A 20357-nucleotide genomic window follows, 5' to 3' on the forward strand; every position below is an offset into this window, starting at 1 on the left:
TGAGTAGACACCGAAATCACAAAGCGAACTCGATAAATTCGCTTTTCGTAAGAAACAATATAAATAAAACCTATCGAAAGAAGCAAAGCAACATTGTTAAGTTTAACACACAATGTGAAGTCAGTTAATTCGCATATCCTAACCAAGTGAATTCATTGTTAGCTCGTATCCGTAAAGATAAGATTGCGGCGCTTAATTCTGTCACTGATGTAAACTTCCGAAAACACATATGTCACCGAGTAAAAAAAAAAAAAAAAAAAAAAAAAAAAAACTATAAGTTGCTATCTAGTGGTTCTTTCGTGTATTATGTCGTGATGCTAAGTGAGCAGGCGATTTTAAATAAAACTTTAAATTACGATATTTTTTTCGTGATTCGATTTTGATTAAATAAAGCCTGTACGTTTCACCAAGTTGCCTGTTCAAACATCATAACCATTGGTTTAATAGTTTTGGAGATTAGCGTGTTGAAACAGACGAACAACTGAGAATGCTATTTACACATTCATCCACCAAATATTACAAGCCTTAAATAATAAAACATCGCCAGTTGGTATTTTTTGTGATATTTCCAAGGTGTTTGATTGTGTAGATCATGTTACACTCTTAGAAAAAGTCAAGTTTTATCGAACTGATAGTTTTACACACAAATGATTTGAATCATACTTAACAAACAGAACACAAAAAGTTGCGCAGAATAAATCACTTATTGTGACTGTGGAGAAGTCACAAAAGGGGGGTTCAATTCTGGGTGCACTCATATCCCTTATACAGGGTGGTTATAATTAAACTTTTGCGACTTGAAAGGGCCCCCATGACGAACGAGTGATCTTAGGACAATGAACCTTTGTGGAAATATTTCTAACGACATGCAGGAGAGAAATAACGAGTACCGTTGAATGAAATACATTTTCGTTTTCACGTAACATGTGTTAACTGCGTACAACGGTTACGTTCCAGGTTACAAACGTTGCTCATTGTGATGACCGTTTGCAGCCACGACAGCCTGAAAGTTTACTCGGATATTATTTCATAACTATTCGCAGCACATTTCGTACAGTGGACGGGCCATAGAATTTTCAGCTGCAGTGTCGCAGCTGTTACATTCCTTGAAATGGCACATTGCATCCAACATTCTCAGCTATGGCAACAGTAACTTCAACAGTTTGTGGTGCAACCGGCCGTCGGCCTGTCCCAGAAGCAATTCCCAAACTGCCGGTTAATTCGAACTTCCGAGCCATGTTCTTCAACCCGATGCAGAAAGAGCACCTCTCCGTATTCCTTTAACGCGTCGATATTCGCGAAGAGCAACAGCACTATTGTTGTTGTTTTGATAAAGCAGCATTACGAGTTAAGTTCTTCTCACCCTGTCCAGACCCATGCTGACTGTATGCAACAGTAATGCTTACAGACGCTTGTGTTTGAACTCTACGTCGCCGTACCCGTAGCAGGTCATGAAATTAACAGTATTAACAACGCAAATCCTGCAGTGCACAGTCTGAACATAATTCCTAAGTTGAGTACCTGTACGACAAATACTTTTCGGTCTACAGTGGCTCAAGTGGCGAAAGTTTAATTGTAACCACCCTGCATATGTGGTTTACTTACTTCTTAACATTCAACAAGCAGAAGTGACACATTTTGCAAACGATACTAGTGTTGAAATAGATGCCATTAGAGAAAAATCAACGGAAAAGATTTTTAATGATATTTATCAAAGAATTATTAAGTGGTTTTTTGAAAATGGACTGTCCTTCAATTTTGAGAAACATTCTATAGTCAGTTCTGAACAACATATTGAGTCACAACAAGAACTGATGGAGCACATGAACAGGGGTCTGTAAATAAAGCAGAATGCTCCTAACCTTCTGGGCACGCATATTGATGGAAACCCAAACTGGTATAAGCATATTACTGAACTTATCAAACGATCAAGTTCAGCAGCTATCGCTCTTCGTATAATTGCTAATCACTGAAACAAATTCATCAACCTCCTGAGATATTTTGCACAATTCCACTCAATAACGTCTTATGGAATAATTTTCTGGGGTAATTCATTACTTATAAAGAAAGTACTGATTGCACAAAAGTGAGTAGTAAAAATAATGTGTGGTGTTCATCCTTGGTCATCATGCAAAACAACTATTAAAGGCACTGGGAATTTTAACTGCACGATCACAATACACATCTTCGCTGATGAAATTTGTCATAAATAATCCATCACAATTTGAGAAGAATAGTGATATCCATACCTACAACACTAGAGGGGAAAAATGACCTTCATTAGTCTTAATGACCTTGTGGTTGAAGGTCTTTTCTTTTCCGCATTTGATTCTTTATATATAGCGTGGAAATGTGGTTCTGCCTTGAACAAACGCAATTCTTCTTGTTTTAATACCTAAACATGATTCGCAGAAATTTCTCCATTTTTAGTGGGTTCATTTATTTTCTGTTAAATAACATGTAAAGAATGTTTGCATCATAATACACAACAGTTTTTAAGATTACAAGATTACAATAAGGAAACAAATATAACAGACAAACTAAACCACAAAATTAAAACAAAAATGAAAGACGAAACCAACACAAAGCAGCAATCACACCAACACCAAATACACAATAACAGTTACACAGAACACATGCACACAGAACACACACACATCTGAAAAAGTAGCATCAGCGACAATAAACAAATGGCATGTACTCACCTACAACAACGAAGCAGCTCACAAGATTGGCAACATATTCAAATAATAAAGACTGAAAATAGCCTACAAAACAGACAACTGTATATAAAAGAAACTTAGGGCAAGTAACACTAACACAGACACACGCAACACCAACTCGCATTTCAAGACTGTATCCCATTTTATACTGGACACACAAGTAGAAGCGTGAACATCAAATACACTATACAAGGAAGGGCACGTAAGAGTAACAGCAGTCAGTCATTCTACATTTGCTGATCATCTCATGAAAATGAAACAGAGGCCAACAGACATACAGACAGACTTAAAAAGCCGGCCGAAGTGGCCGTGCGGTTAAAGGCGCTGCAGTCTGGAGGTCGCAGGTTCGAATCCTGCCGCGGGCATGGATGTTTGTGATGTCCTTAGGTTAGTTAGGTTTAACTAGTTCTAAGTTCTAGGGGACTAATGACCTCAGCAGTTGAGTCCCATAGTGCTCAGAGCCATTTGAACCATTTTTTTAGACTTAAAAATTCTTAAACGCAGCAACAGTCCTACACAGAAACTTACAACAGATGAAAATTACGATATACAAAAAACCGTAGTGAAAGGACGAGAAGTGAAGAATGAATACACAGAATTCTGCAACAGTACCCTCTTTAGAGCACTAAAATAAGTATCAGAAGTTCAAAACACACACACACACACACACACACACACACAAAGAAACACATCCTCATAGCTCAGTGTCACTGCAAAATTCGGAATTCCTACACAGAACAGACAGATCATCACACGAACAGTAAAACAGTGTGTGTCTGGAAGCACAGCTCAACCACCCTGCTGAAGCATGAAAACGCTAAATCTACAAAAAGTAAGTACACACAATTTTACACCCCCCCCCCCAACTCACCACTTCACAAAACCTATTTACAATCAGCATATTCTCCAACAAATTTCAGGTAGTACTATAACCTAAAATACTATGGTCAAAAAGTAAAACAGCGGAGATTTGTTGACAACAGAATGTAAAATAATGACAGTAGAGCGACAGTTTACAGTATGTTTAACATTTGCCAAATTACGTAACATAATATTGAAAAACCATTACTAATTGCAGATGACATACTGGAGGATAATAATTATATCAGACAACCATACGAATCACTAATGTATATGTTTTTGTCATTTTTGCTGCTGATATTTCTCTTAATGCTGTTGGTGACTAATACTATAATGTCGAATACTATTATGTATTGATGATGCAGAAATTCTTTATATGTTATTTTACAGATAATAAATGAATCCACTGACGGTGAAGAAACTCCTCCGAAACATGTTTAGGTACTAAAACAGGATGACTTGAGTTTGTTCAAGGCGGAACCACATTTCCATATTACTTGTCTTTCATTATTAAAGTTGTCATTGAATCCGAAAGGAGTTCAGTATGCAGTAACAAAGGTTTCTTATCATTTTCCCAGTATAGTAAAATGTCTGACAGGTAGCTAAGCAAGTTTTAAATATGACCAAAAATCATTTCTCCAGGACAACACCTTCGATTTCATGGACAGATAGTCTGTAAGGAAGAAATAGTTTGTAAGTGTAGTGCTATGACTAGAACTAAAAGTAGTGTATTTATTAACGTTAACATTAATCGTGTATGCATATCCTATAAACTGACTCATTCACCATCAATTCGATATCAGAATCTTTCACATGATCTGAGGAACATGTAACTAACTAACTAACTGAACTGCTGAATTCGAAATCCTGTGATTGTATATTGCACTGTGTTCCTCCCCATTGATTTCGGGAAGGTTCCTTTCTTGATGTTAAGATCTTTGCTACCTTGATTTTTCCCTCTTTTTCCCGCTCTCCGATTAAAATATTGTATGTGGTCTCAACAAGTCGTGATGGGTCTTCTCGAACTACAGACAAACGCTAAATTACTGTTGCTATTAATCTGTGCAGTAGAAAGAGATAATGTCTTTGTCGGGTTTAGGGACTGATGTTGGGCATCTGTACTGCAGCCATGTTTATTTTATGCTGAGAACAGGCACTGGAATTCATGTGGCAGTGTGTTGGAATGGTCCCTTCCTGGAGGTCGATAATTACTGTACGAGGGAGGAACAGAGAAGTTTGGAGCCCGTACTTTGGCAAAAGTTCTTTAAATCATATCGTTCGCACTGAATCCAGGACAATGCATAAATGAACACCACGACGTAGAGAGGGCATAATTTTCCGTGAACAGCCTCTATAGGAGTTCCGTACCCAAATTTCGGGAGGGAATACGTGTCCTGCCACTCTAACAACCGAGTATCACATTGTGAAAAACACAGTTTTTGTACGAGGACTTATTTTTGAAGGTCATTGGTAATTGTTCAGATGTAGCTCAAATGTCAACTAGATTTGATAACTTTAAAGTAGTATCTCAACTTCTGTGTAATGACCACATTCTATGCAAACGCAAATTAGCATTTCTATTTCCAATAGCCCAAGTGATTTGATGAGAGTGGTTGATGTCAATACTCTTAAAGACAAACTTACAATTTAATGCTATCTTTTTTCTGGACATGCGTTTTCAGACTTTAAATATCGTTTTAGTATTACAAAAATCCAAAAATGACGTTAGTATTTAATACTTTAATTGTATCTCAGCTCTACAGTTCCGATATAATCTAAAAGGCACTGTGTCTACTCTGCCCTCTACGCATTTCATTGAGACACGAATTAACTAAAGGTATTAACTGTTTATAAATCGTCAATTTTGTAGCTGTTTCGCCAGAATATGTATAAATTTGCATTCGTTATTAGTTTGCTTGAGTTTTCATTTTGTTATACTACACGTGGCCATTGTTGAAGTAAATCAAGTATCAAGAGCATTTAAACTGCTTTTCAAGGTATCATGTTTAGATGTGTATGTGGTAGCAAACGTGGTGGTATTTACTATGCGTCAGAAGCCCTCCTTTCTTTTATAAATAAGCGAGAATATGAGGTGAGCTTTACGTAATTCGACGAGCATAAATATTAAGCATAAAAATCTTAAATAAATTTCTTCGCCTACGTGTTTTATTTGCCAAGATTTGAGCGAGCGAAATGATATTGTAGTATCCGATACACAGCCTATTTCGTTACGAATTCAATGACTCGCTCTACAGCATGCAAGTTTCTGTGATCTGTTGTGTGCTTTCAGTGGTTAATGACACGTGACAACTCGAGATTTCAACCCAGCTTCCAGTAATCTGTTCCCGACGGTTCGTGGTGAGACTCTGCCTGTAATCACTGCCCATATAATTCACCTGTTCTATTCGTCAGAGCCAGTCGACCAACCCTACGATCTACTTGTGACACAATCTTTCTGTTCGGTCGTATGCCAAATCTTCTCATCACATGGTTATCATAATACCACCTTGACATCACTTGTTCTGCAGTCATTGCACTGGAACTGGAAGTGGAAAGCTCTGAGATATTTAGCGAGTCGGGGAACGTACATCGGGCACACAGATTAGAGGCCATAGGTGGGGGAGTGTTCATGGCACGTGACAAAAATATTGCTTCCATTGAGGTCGAAGTTGGGCGTGACAGTGAAGTTATCTTGCCGCGTATAACAGATGTAGGTGTAACTAAGTTAATTGTTGGATGTTTTTACCGGCCACCAGACTCCGCTGTAACAGTTCGAGAGTCATTCACAGAAAGTCTACGGTCAGTAGCGCGGAAATAACCAACTCATGCAATACTAGTCGGAGGCGAATTTAACCTACCGAGTATAGACTGGTATGTCTACGGATTCATCGCAGGGGCTACAGTTATGCGAAATACTTACGAATACGTTTTGCGAAAGCTGTCTTGAGCACCTAGCTTTGGCAGCCCACAAGGAATGGAAATGTCTTAGATCTTGTAGCTATAAATAGACCGGAGCTTATCGACCACGTCAGTATAGAAACAAGGATTAGCGATCATGATGTCATTGTAGCAACTGTGATTACGGAAGATGATAAATCAGTCAAGAATGGCAGGACAGTGCTTCTGCTAGACAAAGCAGATAAGCAATTGTTAGCATCTTACTTAAACAGTGAACTGACATCACTTAGTTCCAGTAACATGGACGTAGGGGAGTTACGGACAAAGCTTAAGCAGAGTGTAAATCGCGGTCTGGAGAGTTATGTGCCTAATAAGTGGATACAGGATGGAAAAGACTCACCATGGTTTAATAACGAAATTCGGAAGATGCTGAGGAAGCAGAGGCAGTTACAGTCCCGGCTCAAAAGAGAATGCACAAATGACGACAAGCAAAGTTTATCAGAGTTCGTGCGTCTGTAAAAAGATCTGTGCGCAAAACATACATTAACTACCACCGTCACACCTTAGCAAAGGTCTGGCAGAGAATCCGAGAAAATTCTGGTCGTATGTAAAATCGCTAAGCGGGTCTAAGGCTTCCATTCAGTCTCTTGTTGACCAATCTAGTCTGCAAGTTTAAAATGGCAAAACGAAAGCCAAAGTTTTAAATTTCACGTTCAAGAAATCGTTCACACAGGAGAATTGTACAAACTTACTGTCATTTGACCCTCGAACAGGCTCCCGTATGGAGGAGATAGTAATAAGCATCCCTGGCGTAGATAAACAACTGAAAGATCTGAAAGTAAATAAATCACCATGCTCGGATGGAAACACAATTCAGTTTTACAAAGAATACTCTACGGCATTTGTCCCTTATCTAGCTTGCATTTATCGTGAATCTCTCGCCCAGCACAAAGTCCCAAGTGACTGGAAAAAGCGCAAGTGACTCCATTATATAAGAAGGGTAAAAGAATGGATCCGCAAAATTACAGATCAATATCCCTAACATTGGTTTGCTGCAGAATTCTTGAATATATTCTCAGTTCGAATATAGAAAACTTTCTTGAAACTAAGAAGTTTATTTCCACGAATCAGCATGGTATTAGAAAGCATTGCTCGTGCGAAACTCAGCTTGCTCTTTTCTCACAAGATACACTATGGTGAAGGGTAACTGGCAGATTAGATATTTCTAGATTTTCGGAAAGCATTTGACACTGTGCTCCGTTGTGGGCTGTTAACGAAGGTACGGGCATTTAGAATAACTTCACAGAGACGTGAGTGGCTCGAAGACTTCTTAAGTAATAGAAACCAGTATTTTGTCCTCGACGGAGAATGTTCATTCATCAGAGACAAGGGTATCGTCAGGAGTGCCCCAGGGAAGTGTGATAGGACCACTGTTGTTCTCTATATAAATAAATCATTTGGCGGACAGGATGGGCAGCAATCTGCGGCTGTTTGATGATGATGCTGTGGTATACGGCAAGGTGTCGAAGTTGAGTGACAGTCAGAAGATACAAGACGACTTAGACAAAATTTCTAGATCGTGTGATGGCTGGCAGCTACCATTAAATGAGAAAAAATGTAGGTTAATGCGGATGAATAGGAAGAACAAACCTGTAGTGTTCGATACAGTAGTACTAGTGTCCTGTTTGACACTGTCAAGTCGTTTAAATATCTGGGCGTAACGTTACAAAGCGATATGAAATAGAACGAGCATGTGAGAACCGTGGTAGGGGAAGCAAATGGTGGACTTCGGTTTATTGGGAGAATTTTAAGGAAGAGGGGTTCACCTGTAAAGAATGACGCATACAGGACGCTGGTGCGACCTATTCTTGAGTACTGCTCGAGTACTTGGGATCCGCACCGGATCGGATTGAATGAAGACATCGAAGCAATTCAGAGGCGGGCTGCTAGATGTGTTACCGGTAGGTTCGAACAACACATGTTACGGAGATACTTCAGGAACGCAAATGGAAATCTCTGGAGAGAGGGCGACTTTCTTTTCGAGAAATACTATCGAGAAAATTTAGAAAACAGGCATTTGAAGCTGACTGCCGAACGGTTCTACTGCCGCCAACATACATTGCGGGTAAGGACCACTAAGATAACATATGAGAAATTAGAGCTAATAGGGAGGCGTACAGAGAGTCGTTTTTCCCTCGTTCTATTTGCGAGTAGAACAGGAAAGGAAATGATTAGTAGTAGTCCACAGTACCCTCCATTACGCACCTTACAGTAGCTTGCGCAGTATCTATGTAGATGTAGATATAGATGTAGATGAGCCAATTGTTTCGGTATGTTGCTTCCATGTTCCTTATACCAATGATTCGACCTCTCTCAATGTCTGAACCATGATAATAAAGTGAGGTGAAAAGTCATGGGATAGCGATATGCATGTATACAGATGGCGGTAGTATCGCGTGCGCAAGGCATAGAAGGCCAGTACATCGGCAGAACTGTCGTTTGTACGCAGGAGATTCATGTGAAGAGGTTTCCGCTTTGATTATGGCCGCACGACGGGAGTTAACAGACTTTGAATGTGGAATCGTTGTTGGAACTAGACGCATGGGACACTCCATTTCGGGAATCGTTATGGAATTAAATATTCAGAGGTCCACAGTGTCAAGAATGAGCCGAGAATACCAATTTCAGGCGTTACCTCTCACCACAGACAACGCAGTGGCCGCCGCGATTGACTTAACGAACAAGAGTAATAGCGTTTGCGTACAGTTGTCAGTAGTAACAGACAAGCAACACCACGCAAAATAACCGCAGAAATAAATGTGCGACTTACGTCGAACATATTCGTTAGGACAGTGCGGCGAATGGGCTATGGCAGCAGACGACCGACGCGTATACCTTTGCCAACAGCACGACATCGCCTGCAAAACCTCTCCTGGTCTCGTGACCATATCACTTGGACCCTAGACGACTGGAAAACCGTGGCCTGGTCAGATGAGTCCCGATTTCAGTTGATAAGAGCTGACGGTAGGGTTCGAGTGTGGTGCAGACCTCAGGAAGACAGGGACCCAAACCGTGTGGGGTAGCCGCGTGGTCTTAGGCGCCTTGCTACGGTTCGCGCGGCTCCTCCCGTCGGAGGTTCGAGTCCTCCCTTGGGCGCGGGTGGTGTGTTGTCTTTAGTGTAAGTTAGTTTACGTTAGATTAAGTAGTGTGTAAGCCTAGGGACCGATGACCTCGGCAGTTTGGTCCCATAGGAGCTTACCGCCACCATGGTGTCAACAAGGCACTGTGTAAGGTCATTATCGCTCCATAATGATGTGGGCTGTGTTTACATGGAATGTACTGGCTCCCCTGGTGCAAATGAACCGATAATTGAGTGGAAATGGATATGTTTGGCTACTTAGAGACCATTTGTAGCCACTCATGAACTTCATTTTCGCAAAGAGCGATGGAATTCTTATGAGTGACAGTGAGCCATGTCACCGGGCCACAGCTGTTCGCCGTCAGTTTGATGAAAATTGTGGACAATTAGAGCGAATTATTCAGCCATCCAGATCGTCCACCATGAAGCCCATCGAACATTGATGGGACATAATCGACAGGTCAATTCATGTACAAAATGCACCGACAACATTTTCGCAATTATGGACAGCTATAGAGGCAGCATTGCTCAGTATTTCTGCAGGGGATTTGTTGAGTTCATGGCACGTCCATGCTGCACGACGCCGAGAGAAGGTGGTCCACACAATATTAGGATAAATCCCATGACTTTTGTAACGTCAGTGTACGCTCCAGCGGTGGCCGTGCGGTTCTAGGCGCTCTAGTTCGGAACCGCGCTGCTGCTACGGTCGCAGGTTCGAATCCTGCCTCGGGCATGGATGTGTGTGATGTCCTTAGGTTTAAGTAGTTCTAAGTCTCTGGGACTGATGACCTCAGATGTTGAGTCCCATAGTGCTCAGAGCCATTTTTTTGTAAGCTCCACGTGCACGTTCTCTGGGCATGCTGTGTTGCGATGCCCACCTGAAACGTTCAAATATGTTCAAAAGTACCTTTGAAACGACGAATTTTCGTAAGTAAACCGGATTACTGTTCTACTACCTTTATTGAATCTTCTAAAAATTTCGTCGGAATGAAGTGTGCAGGAGATAACGTTTCGCGAAAGATCATAGGTTCATTGCGATCTAGCTACTGTTGCCCTAGTACGGTAGAAATACGACGCAGTTATCAGACAACTAAAGAAAGGAAGACTAGGGCTTAACGTCGTGACGGTAATAAGGTCATTAGAGACGGGTCTCAAGCTCGGATTGGGAAAAGGTGCGAAAGGAAACCGGCTGTGCCATCTCGATATTTATCTTAGGTGATTTAGTGAAACCACGGAAATACTAAATCTGGAGGGACAGATGGGTGACCTGCTACTTTTCCGACTGACTTCTTCATGTGACTTAAGAGCAGTACCATCTCGCGCAGTACCATAAATATAAATTATTGCCAAACTAAGTAAAAATAAACATTTGCACAGTTTCTATGCATTGCGTTTACTGTATATCCTGTTGACTGGTCTCTCGTCCTCGGCAGTGGTTAAAACAGAGGGGTCGCACTCTGGAGTAGAGAGGTTTTCAGACCGCGGTCCGGCTGTCCTAATTCAAATTTTCCTCAATTTTTATAAATTACTTATGCAGACACGGGATGTTTCCTACAACTTGGGTACGACCGATTCCTCCCTCATCCTCCTTCTAATCTGAGCCAGTATACCATCCCCAATGACGTTGGTGTCGACGGAAAATTAAACCTAACGTTTTTCTTAAAACTCCGCAATCGATGACAGACATTTACAAGCAGCATAGTTTCGAGTTTTACAGTTCACACACAATGCTGACATTTTTTAGTGAACGTGGTGTTCGCTACCGTTAACGGCTGTCACTTACGCAATTGCCGTCACAAAGCGGTATGAAGGCTATTCTAGTTCACTCCATAGTTTGGAACCTTCTCTCCACGTTCTGACTCCTGTTTGTACGAAACAAATAATGTACTATATAAAATTAATGTATCTATCAACATCTCTCTTGACTATAATGGCAAGTATACACTGAGAAGTGAGGCACGTTAACATGATTTAACATCCTTAACGTACATATGACAAACGAACTTCTACAAACGTACCACACCATGAAGTACGTGAGGATAACTTCTAACGACTTCATTTGACTTCCCAACGTTGCGGAAATATTCTGCAGAAAAATTCGCATAATTAGTTCTAGTATTGACTTCAGGAAACTGCAACATATGGAACGTACCAAAACATGACAGCCTATGTTTCATTAAAATGATGTCATTAATGGATTCTTCGTATTTATAATGTCAAGGAATGTATATTACAAGGTCCGATGCCATGAAAATTTCGGCCAAGCCAAAGCCTGCCGGCAGAGCTCCACTTTTCCACACGCATTAAAGTCATCTACAAAATGTGGACCCTGCACGTTGTCCGTTCATTTATGCACTACTAGCCATTAAAATTGATACACCAAGAAGAAATGCAGATGATAAACGGATATTCATTGGACAAATATATTATACTAGAACTGACATATGATTACATTTTCACACAATTTGGGTGCATAGATCCTGAGAAATCAGTAATAACGGCCTTGATACGACTGGGCGTTGAGTCAAACAGAGCTTGGATGGCTTGCACAGGTACAGCTGCCTATGCAGCTTCAACACGATACCACAGTTCATCAAGAGTAGTGACTCCCGTATTGTGACGAGCCAGTTGCTCGGCCACCATTGACCAGACGTTTTCAATTGGAGAGAAATCTGGAGAATGCTGGCCAGGGCAGCAGTCGAACATTTTCTGTATCCAGAAAGGCCCATACAGGACCTGCAACATGCGGTCGTGCATTATCTTGCTGAAATGTAGGGTTTCGCAGCGATCGAATGAAGGGTAGAGCCAAGGGTCGTAACACATCTGATACGTAACGTCCACTGTTCAAAGTGCCGTCAATGCGAACAAGAGGTGACCATGACGTGTAACCAATGGCGCCAGTATGGCGATGACGAATACACGTTTATAATGTGCGTTCACCGCGATGTGGCCAAACACGGATGCGACCATCATGATGCTGTAAACAGAACCTGGATTCTTCCGAAAAAATGACTTTTTGTCATTCGTGCACCCAGGTGCGTCGTTGAGTACACCATCGCAGGTGCTCCTGTCTGTGATGCAGCGTCAAGGGTAACCGCAGCCATGGTCTCCGAGCTGATAGTCCATGCTGATGCAAACGTCGTCGAACTGTTCGTGCAGATGGCTGTTGTCTTGCAAACGTCCCCATCTGTTGACTCAGGGATCGAGACGTGGCTGCACGATCCGTTACAGCCATGCGGATAAGATGCCTGTCATCTCGACTGCTTGTGACACGAGGCCGTTGGGATCCAGCACGGCGTTCCGTATTACCCTCTTGAACCCACCAATTCCATATTCTGCTAACTGCCATTGGATCTCGATCAACGCGAGCAGCAATGTCGCGGTACGAAAAACCGCAATCGCGATAAGCTACAATCCGACCTTTATCAAAGTCGAAAACGTGATGGTACGCATTTCTCCTCCTTACACGAGGCATCACAACAACGTTTCACCAGGCAACGCCGGTAAACTGCTGTTTGTGTATGAGAAATCGGTTGGAAACCTTCCTCATGTCAGCACGTTGTAGGTGTCGCCACCGGCGCGAATCTTGTGTGAATGCTCTGAAAAGCTAATCCTTCGCACATCACAGCATCTTCCTCCTGTCGGTTAAATTTCGCGTCTGTAGCACGTCATCTTCGTGGTGTAGCAATTTTAATGGCCAGTAGTGTACATTCATTTTTTGTCCACAATATTTTTGCTTTTCTTAAATTGCGAGTTCCTTTTCTACATCTATATCTACATGGATACTCTGCAAATCACACGTAAGCGCCTGACAGAGGGTTCATTGAACCAACTTCATAATAATTCTCTATTATTCCAATCTCGAACAGCGCCCGTAAAAAACGAGCACCTATATCTTTCCGTAAGAGCTCTGATTTCCCTTTTTTATTATGATGATCGTTTCTCCCTATGTAGGTCGGCGTCAACAAAATAATTTCACATCCGGGGGAGAAAGTTGTTGATTGAAATTTCGTGAGAAGATTCCACCGCAACGGAAAACGCATTTGTTTTAATGATGTCCACCGCAAATCCTGTATCATGTCAGCGACACTCTCCCCCCTATTTTGCGATAATACAAAACGTGCTGCTCTTATTTTAACTTTCTCAATGTTTTCCGTTAATCCTATCTGGTACGGATCCCAGACCGCGTAGCAGTACTGCAAAAACGTAGCGTAGCCAGTCTTTTTAGTAGATCTGTACATTTCCTATGTGTTCTGCCAATAAAACACAGTTTTTGGTTCGCCTTCCCCACAACAATTTCTATGTGTTCTTTCCAATTTAAGTTGTTCGTTATTGTAATTCCTAGGTATTTACGGTATTTTAGATTTGACTGATTTACCGTGTAACCGAAATTTAACGGATTCCTTTTAGCACGCATGTGGATGATCTCACACTTTTCATTATTTAGGGTCAGTTGTCAACTTTTGCAACATACAGGTACCTTTTCTAAATCGTTTTGCTATTTGCTTTGATCTTCTGGTGAGTTTACTGGACGATAAATGACAGTATCATCTGCAAACAACTTAAGACGGCTGCTCAGATTGTCTCCTAAATCGTTTATACACATAAGGAACAGCAGACGGCCTATAACTCTACCTCGGGCAACGCCAGAAATCACTTACGTTTTACTCGATGACTTTTTCCTCTGACAGGAAAACACGGATCTAGTCACATAACTCAGACGATATTCCATAAGCACGCAATTTCACCTCAAGCCGCTTGTATGGTACAGTGTCAAAAGCCTCCTGGAAGTCTAGATATACTGAATCAGTCTGGAATCCCTTGTCAATAGCACTCAGCATTTCGTGTGAGTAAATAACTAGTTGTGTTTCACGAGAACTATGTTTTGTAAATCCGTGTTGACTGTGTGTTAATAGGCCATTCGCTTCGAGATAATTAATAATGTTCAAACACAATTTACGTTCCAAAATACAGCTGCATGTCGACGTTAATGATATGGACCCGTAATTTAGTGGATTACTCCTACTATCTTTCTTGAATATTAGTGTGACCTGTGCAACTTGTTTGCATGTTCGTACTATGATCAGCTTCGATTCATCGAAACAAGCTCTTTGAGCGGTCGCTGTGTGTCTCCACAAATGCATTTCGTATATTTCATGGCTTGCTGGGCCACCACGCAATGGGAAGCATAATTACGAGCCGAAATGAGTTTTCATTGTTCTGTGTGTGGATTCTGATCCCTTTTCGATCTGGGAGGCAGTCTGGCCTATTCTGCTTCTTGATTTGTCTGATGTCGACACGAGCTTGTTTGGAGTTTCTACAATGGTGAAAATTATACGTAAGATCTTTCCAATTACTTGACTTGTCTAAAAGACGATGTGTAAGTTATTTCAGGCTTGAATTTAAAAAAAAATTACACAATTATTGTGCCATCAGTCCACGTACAGACCTTTCAGTAGTATCCTTCCTTGTGATAAAACGATGGCTCATAGTTCACTCACTTTTCGCGAAATGGAAGCTGATTGTAGGACAGAGTAATATCTTTTCAATCCGTCGTGTCGTAGAGTCAAACGTATCATCTTCTCCAGCATTATAAATGATTTATTGTCTTGCTAGAATTCGTATATCGAGAATATGTAATTTTGTTACTCTGCTCGAGGTACTTGATGGTATTAACGACATGTGGACTTTGTGACTCATCAGCACAAAAAAATGGCTCTGAGCACCATGGGACTTAACTTCTGAGGTTATCAGTCCCCTAGAACTTAGAACTACTTAAACCTAACTAACCTAAGGACATCACACGCATCCACGCCCGAGGCAGGATTCGAACCTGCGACCGTTGCAGTCGCGCCTAGAACCGCTCGGCCAACCCGGCCGGCACTCATCAGCACAGTTTTGTGACAAAATCTATACATATTTCGTACATTTTCTCTGAATTATTACGTCCAACTCGTGTCATTTCATTTATTATCTTAAGTAAAACAGCTAAATGCTGCTGTGCTGCCATCTTGTTCACACTTGTTGCTGCAGGCCTCGTCATATCTATGTTCAGATGTGGCACGAAGAGATGACTGGATTAACATGAGACCATTGCCAACTTTTAGCAACACACATTCTGTTCTTTGCATGGATTAACATTAGAGGTGGAGAAAGATAAGTCATTAGATACTGTTCCGGAAGACAGATTATTCCTGAATACACCAGACAGTGCTATAGTATATTACTGATACGTTCTGCGAATCACATGTCAGCGAGGGCCTCACTATTTGCAAGAGTATGTGGAGATTTTCTACTGAAATCATATTCTGATTTACGTGGTTTAACGAAGTTATTCGAAAATATATTCTTTTCAAGTCTAAATTCAGTGGGTCCAGATATCAGGGATCGTCCTCACATCAACGCCTTTGGCTATAAGCTGAAAGTGTACACATTATATAATTTTGAACAAGTTGGTGAACGATTACCTATTGTTTGACATTTAGATGCCTAGCTATGTAAAATTGATTTCCGTTGCGCCTATGTTAAGTAAGTGTGTGTCTGTGACTATTCCGTTAAACATTTGTGGTGAGATCGAGTTTCACTCTGTTTTCTGGGGTATAATTATTCCTGTGCTAGCTGACAAACCCGGCATTTCCCGGGTATTCATTTTGCCAATTTCCTAATAGAAACGAAAACAAAAATGAACTGCGTTGTTAGTGTAAATCAGAAAAAAATCATTTCCATGTATTCGTGAAAACACCTTTGAAGTTATGAAACAGTCGTACAAAGAGCATGCATAATGTACAAATGCGGAAGTGTTGTTTTTGTTGTGGTCTTCAGTCCAGAGACTGGCTTGACGCAGCTCTCCATTCTACTCTATCCTGTGCAAGCTTCTTAATCTCCGAGTAACTACTGCAACCTACATCCTTCTGAATCTGTTTAGAGTGTTCCTGCCTTGGTCTCCCTCTGCGATTTTTACCCTCCGTGCTTCCCTCCAGTACTAAATTGATGATTCCTTGATGCCTCAGAACGTGTCCTACCAACCGATCCCTTCTTCTCGTCAAGTTGTGCCACAAACTCCTCTACTTCCCAATTCTATTCAGTACCTACTCATTGATTACGCGATCTAACCTTCTAATCTTCAGCATTCTTCTGTAGGACCACATTTCGACAGCTTCTATTCTCTTCTTGTCTAAACTATTTATCGTCCACGTTTCACTTCTATACAAGTACTTTCAGAAAAGACTTCCTGACACTTAAATCTATACTCGATGTTAACAGATTTCTCTTCTCCAGAAACGCTTTCCTTGCCATTGCCAGTCTACATGTTATATCCTCTCTACATCATCAGCTATTTTGCTCCCCAAATAGCAAAACTCATCTACTTCTTTAAGTTTGTCATTTCCTAATCAAGTTCCCTTAGCATCACCTGATTTAATTCGACTACATTCCATTATCCTCGCTTTACTTTTGTTGATGTTCATCTTATATCCTCCTTTCAACACACTGTCCATTTTGTTCAACTGCTCTTCCAAATCCTTTGTGGTCTCTGACAAAATTACAATGTCATCGGCAAACCTCAAAGTTTTTATTTCTTCTCCGTGGATTTTAATTTCTACTCCAAATTTTTCTTTTGTTTCCTTTACTGCTTGCTCAATATACAGATTGAATAACACTGGAGATAGGCTACAACCCTGTCTCATTCCATTCTTCCCTTTCATGCCCCCGATTGTTATAACTGCCATCTGGTTTCTGTACAAATTTTAAATAGCCTTTCGATCCCTGTATTTGACCCCTGCCACCTTCAGAATTCGAAAGAGAGTAAGTATTCCAGCCAACATTGTCAAAAGCTTTCTCTAACTCTACAAATGCTAAAAACGTAGGTTTGCCTTTCCTTAATCTATCTTCTAAGATAAGTCGTAGGGTCAGTATCGCCTCATGTGTTCCAACATTTCTGCGGAATCCAAACTGATCTTCCCCGAGGTCGGCTTCTACCAGTTTTTCCATTCGTCTGTAAAGAATTCGTGTTAGTATGTCGAAGTACAGTATCCATATGAAGACCACATAGTATGCAGAATACAAATTCTCTGTAATGTTTATTTAACTCAGAAGTTGGTTATTGGCAATATTTGTAGCACACCGGGCGAAGCTGTATCGCGTGTCTACAACGCGATTTTGTAAACGTCTTTATGGCAGCGCGTCTTCATGGATCTACAGACGGCTTTTGTTTTCGCCTGTAGTCGTTTACACTTTGCAGCTGGAAGCTGTCAAAAGAGCTGCCAGGTGTCAGGGATTTCCTTAAGTTGATTCAACTATAGGAGTGTCTTAGTGGTAAAGAATAGATGAATTAAAACTTCACGCATGATGAGCAATTTGTCCTCGCATCTTAGCGTTTATGACTCCATACTTCCTGATCTGTGTCATACAATGATTTAATTTTGTAGGTATATTCAGCGGCATTTGTGGATACTGTCCGCAAAATAAGGTGTGAATAGAGTTAGTAGAAAAGACGCAGTAATTTAAATACAAGACATATATTGGCAGTTGTGAATATGGACAACCAACAGCTGTATAATAGAATGACGACAATGAAAATTAGTGGCGGACGGGGACTCGAACTCTGATTTCTCGCTTGTCGCGAACGGTCACTTTATCATAGGCTATCCGAGCAAGCCTCACGGCCAGACCCAGACTTCCATGTGTCTACAACCTGCTCTCGTACATCCATTACGTATTTCATAAAGGCTGTAGTACCCGCAGGGCCGGTTCCTTCGGGCATGCATGCATGTCCAAAGGAACATTGCATTATACTTTCTAAACACACAGACACTGCAATATCGTAATAATTTAAACGTCATGCACAATGCGGCAGTTTTTCACACATGTCAGTGTTTATGACGTTGTATCTCCTGAACTATGTGTCGTACCGTGATATAATTTTGTAGGTACATGTAGTGACATATGTGGATACTGTCTGCGAAATTTTTTGCGAATAGAGTAATCAAAATGGTTCAAATGGCTCTGAGCACTATGGGACTCAACTGCTGTGGTCATCAGTCCCCTAGAACTTAGAACTACTTAAACCTAACTAACCTAAGGACATTACACACATCCATGCCCGAGGCAGGATTCGAACCTGCGACCGTAGCAGTCGCACGGTTCCGGACTGCGCGCCTAGAACCGCGAGACCACCGCGGCCGGCTAATAGAGTAATCAGCACCGAAGTAATAAATTTAAACGTCATGCATGATGAGACAGTTTTTCACGCATCTCATTGTTTATGACGTTATATCTCCTGAAATGCGATAGGTAGATGGTTCTTACACCACAGCGACTGTTCACTGACAGTAAGGGATATGTGTACCAAGTTTGGTTGAAAGCGATTCAGTGGTTTAGGAGGAGATGTGGAACGTAGCGTAATAGTTCAGCAGTTACCTAACTGCTCATGGTAGTCGTAAATTTTTATTAGACACCACGCACCTTAGAAACTCTACAGATATGGGTACCAGGCTGATGATCAAATCAATATTCAAGAATCGGTGGACGAACTCTAGTAATCTACTACCTTCGTAAGTGAATTACATTTTCTTAGAATTTTTCCCATTAATCTCAGTCTCACACCTGTCTTCCTACAACTAGTTTCATGTAGTTACTTTCCTTTAAATCACTTCGAATGGCTACTCATAAATATTTAGCGGTTGTGACTGTTGCCAGCAATTGATCACCAATCGTGTAAGTATACAGTAAAGGTTCTTTCCACGTAAATATCTTCAGTACGTAGCATTTGTTTGTATTGACGCTCAAGTGCCTATCCGTGCACCTAGCGTCGATTATCTGCTTGTCTTTGTGTATGTCGTTACAATTTCCGTCCACTAACAACCTATCGACGTCATCCACTAAGTGCATAGCGGCCGCCGTACAACACCCCCTTTGGGTACACCCAAAGCTTCCTTCATATCTATTTACCTCCGTTAAGAATTACTGGATAGTCAGCCCTCAAACCTTCCACTAGGCTGTTCTGATGTTGCGTAGGTAAGTATTTTGCTCAGGATGTGACAATGCGGAACTGCACCAAACGCTTTTCGGAAAGAACGTGACATAAACCTAAGCTCTTACTGTCTAATCATCTACTGCCTTCTGGATCTCTTGGACGAACAGAGCGATCTGAGTTTTGAAAGATAACTTTTTTGCAGAACCCAAAACAGCAGAGATTTTTCGGTCTTCGAAAACGAGCAAGTACGACGCAAGGTTGGACTCCTTAGAATTGTAAAATAAGCTTTTAGTTGCATTTCCGCCAAGTTATAGAAAACATTATATTCCAAATTTACATGAGACTTCCGTTGGTAGCATTACACTCCTAAGTAACAGATGTAGGAAATTAGTCTGTTAATTAAGATCTTTTAGCAGTTTGTGCATCAGAAGAAGCAGTTCTGGCATATCACAGCAATTAATTAACAAGTAGTATCCCAATGGTGGAACTATATTTATATCTATTAAATACTGCCACTTAGCTAGTCATTCTCGTGACAACTCTGAAGCGTCCGCTCCAAGAGCTACAAGTAAAAGTAGCGGATGGTCATTGATACAGAGACAGCACTCGACGTCACTTAGCCGGCGAATGGAAGGACCTACTCGTAACTGAGGTTAATTGCAGCGCGCAACGAAACTACAACGAAAGAAGGCATTCGCTACGGAAGTGGAACAAATCAGAGAAAGTATTCCTTTCTACAGAGTTCAAAACTCCGGAACGTCCA

The 20357-nt window shown here is 41.1% G+C and overlaps 1 protein-coding gene across 1 annotated transcript in view; it reads right to left on the minus strand.

Moving 5' to 3' along the window:
* LOC126248348 (patched domain-containing protein 3-like) overlaps positions 1-20357 on the minus strand; it is a 700291-nt gene that overhangs the window by 404660 nt on the left and 275274 nt on the right. The gene's annotated exons all lie outside the window — the stretch shown is intronic.

Source organism: Schistocerca nitens, chromosome 3, assembly GCF_023898315.1.
Source record: "Schistocerca nitens isolate TAMUIC-IGC-003100 chromosome 3, iqSchNite1.1, whole genome shotgun sequence".
NCBI lineage: Eukaryota > Metazoa > Arthropoda > Insecta > Orthoptera > Acrididae > Schistocerca > Schistocerca nitens.